The following is a 3,614-nucleotide window of genomic DNA, read 5'->3' on the forward strand; positions in this document are numbered from 1 at the left end:
TGTTCAGAAGCCTATGATGAAATATTATGGGGGGAAGGGAAACTGTAAGTAATAAAAAATTGTTCTTTGAAGTTTCAAGGCTAGACCTAAGATTTTGGGTTCTAAGAGGGAAACTTCCACACTCATTGGTAATCATCTTGACATGTCTTCCCACAGTAAAGGGGCAATATTCTGCTGGGTTTTCTTTCATAAAGACAAAAATCCTATTCATAATCCTCATCACTTAATCTTAATATCTAGAAATGCCTCTGGATTGGAATATCATCTTGATGGTTATGATTCAACATGGGGATTTTGGAAGGAACAAATACTCAGACTATGGCAGCTTCCAATATGCGTCCCATCATGCTTAGCAGGGCCAGAGTCAATGTATATGGAAGGGTTCAAGGAATAGAAGTTCACCACAGCATGGGTGAAGACTCATTAAAGCCGCATCCATGGACCCACCTGACAACCACACAAGCAACTTTGTAAGAACACAGTCCCTTCTCTGTTGTGTGAGACTACTTGTTCATTTCCTGGCTACCCAGACCCCTGAAATGATTACATAGAACCTATATTATTTAAATCACTGCTTGGCTAATCACTTAAGTGTATTACTAGCTAGCTCTTACATTTAATATTAACTGATTTTCAGTATTTTATATTTTATCACAAGGTTCATAGCCTTCCAACAAGGTTCCGGTATGTCTGTCTCTGGTGGAGACTTCATGGCTTCTCCTGAACTCTGCCTTCCTTCTCACAGCATTCAGTTTAGTTTTCCCTGCTTAGCTCTGTTCTGCCCTGCCCTACTATAGGCTCAAGACAGTTTCTTTATTAACCAATGGTACTCACAGCATACAGAGGGGAATCCCACATCACTTCTCTTCCTCCAGAGCAATATTTATGCTCTGTGTTACCTTAGGTGAGAATGTCAATCTTAGAACTCTCTGAGCTTCATTACTTTTAATAATTTTCTGAGCAGAGTAAGTTGTAGTGAATTCTTGATTAATATGATTCTGACTTCTCCCTCTACCAGGGATGCTTTAGTTCGGAGGTAGAAGCTATATGACGAAAGGCTTCTCTGTTAATACCCTTCCATAGCCATGACAAAACCCCTGGAGAAATTATCTCAATGTAGGAAAGTTTCATTTAGACCCAGTTTCAGAGATTTCAATTCATAGCACTAAGGTCATATTTCTAGGTCTGTGACATAATAGGGTGACATATCTGTGAAATGCGTAGTGAAACAATATGTTCACCTCACTGTGACAGAGAAGCAAGGAGAAAAGGAAGAGACGATTATCTGGCAATCCCCTCTGAAGAAAGCACACATCTTCTAAGATTTTCTATCCCCTCAGTTCTCCAAAAAGTTCTACTGATTGCCACGAGTCCCAGGAACTGCCAGTCAGACCTTTAAATAATTACCCAAAGAGGAGCATCCCAAGAGTGTGTGTACTATGTACCTTCATGTTCTTTGTTTCCTTTAAAAAACTGAACAAGAACAGTATAATTCTAGGCATAGCCTTAACTTAAGAACTTCCATATGTTCTATGAAAATACATTTAAAATACACAAAAGACAGATTTTTCTTTTTACCCCTGGCATTTGCAGTAGCCCTCCAGGGAGGCTCAAGTCTGCCTTAGTACCTAACAAAGGGTAAAATGCAGTGAGCATGTCAAAAGGCAAAATCACTACCAAGTCAGTGTAAAAATGTAATTGTTTATTAGCAATTCCTGTGGAAGAGGATGTGTTTTTCAAGGAGGTGAGAAGAGGAAGTCAGTGTTCAAGGAAGAATGTTAAAGAAGGAAAACAATATAAAAAATGAGATTGGCATTGGCCTCCAGCAGGCCACTCTTCTCACAGGGTTAAATGCAGGGGATATCCTTATTAAGCCAAGCATGCGTGATATAAACAATAACTCAAATTACATAAAAACTTTAGTGTAAGTTTGATTTGATTTATTAGGTTCTAGTGAATGAACCCAGTTTAAGTCAATGATTTTCTGTAAATGTTATTTAACCCCAGTGTCTCCAAGTGTCTTGCACCTGCATTTTCTATAAGTAGGAAATCCTGGTGTGTGTCCTTTCACATCCCACTGCCCAGATATCTGAAAGTATTGTGGACGGGTGTGCTTTCTTCCAAATTGAGAATGACATCTGTTGTTTGGTGACTTAGATAAATATTTATGTAGCCTTTCCATTCTACTTTATGTCTTTTGCTATGGAAACAAAGGACAGGGTTTCCTTCAGGACCAAAGTTTTCAGACCAGCTACATGTATTTAAAACAAATAAACAGCATAATCTTCTAACTGAAGTCCACAGAACATAGAGTGTTTACTGTGATTTAAAGAAATAAGAAAACAAATACATTAACACATGGGAAAGCCCTGCTCAGTGAAGAGGAAATCTTATGGAAATATTATGGCATTATTAAGTGGGTCTTGCTGACAGTCCTGAGAAAAATATTCAGAGAGCAAAAGAAAATATTCATTTATGCCTTCAAAGTGTACATTCCTATTCTCTGCCTTTCAAGAGCTAAGCTGAAATTTAACTTCTTGTCCTGGGAGAGCTCAGATCTACTGCAAAAATATGTACTATGTACTCTGGCTCACAAAAAGCCTGGGAACACTGACTCTGGTCACTACTTCCTGCTGTTTTTACCTATCCAGAATCCCTTCTCCTTTCAGGACTTTGTCTAGCTTTTCTTTTGGAGGAACTACCTTCTCCACTGCAAGGGGTCTATGAGGGATTGCCAGTCAGAAAACTTTCATATATTTTGAACAGGGTATAAAACAGGTATATCGGTATATCAAGTGACTACTTGGTAAAGCAAAAATACATAAAAATATTATACAATCCCACTTTCCCATGAATGAGATATTTTTGAAAGGACCGTCAGTAGCTTGTGTTACTGTTTACTTCAAGAAAAGAAATCTGGACCAAAGGTACAGGGATGGGTAAAAGACTTTGTTTGTGAGTTTGTTTGTTTGTCCCATACAATATAACTTTTTGAATTAAGGGTTTTTCTAAAATATGTAAAGTATAAAAATATTCATTTTGAAAGATACCAAAGTGAAAACAATCATTTTAAATATTTGTAAGAAGACAATAGTCTGAAGAATTTCTATTTTGAGATTGAGTTAAGGAGTTAATGGCATGACATTTTTCTTAACACAGTATTTTCATGTTTTCACAATAGCTAGTGAAAAATGTATATATATATGACATTAAATATATATATGTATATATGATACAATATAATATAATAGGGATAGGGTTAGATTTAAGGGTTAGAGATAGAGATAGGTTTAGGGTTAAGGATTCATGGTTAGAGTTAGGGTTGGGATTATATTTATATATTAATATATTACATATTATAATGAACATGTACAATATATTATATTCTATATACAATATAGCATATATAATAATGCATTATATTAGATATATTCTATAAATATATATGTATATGATGGAACTATAAAAAGAGATTGATTACAATCTTATGTTGTTTTCTCTTTTGTCTTGAGGCTCTATCACTTTTGATGTCTGGACTCTTCTACATTTGGTGTCAGATAAACTAAGGACCTTTGATGTTCATGAGTAATATAATTGGTAAGTGAGGAAAGCAG

This window comes from Myodes glareolus, chromosome 17 (genome assembly GCF_982192425.1).
Source record: "Myodes glareolus chromosome 17, mMyoGla1.1, whole genome shotgun sequence".
In the NCBI taxonomy this organism is placed as follows: Eukaryota; Metazoa; Chordata; class Mammalia; order Rodentia; family Cricetidae; genus Myodes; species Myodes glareolus.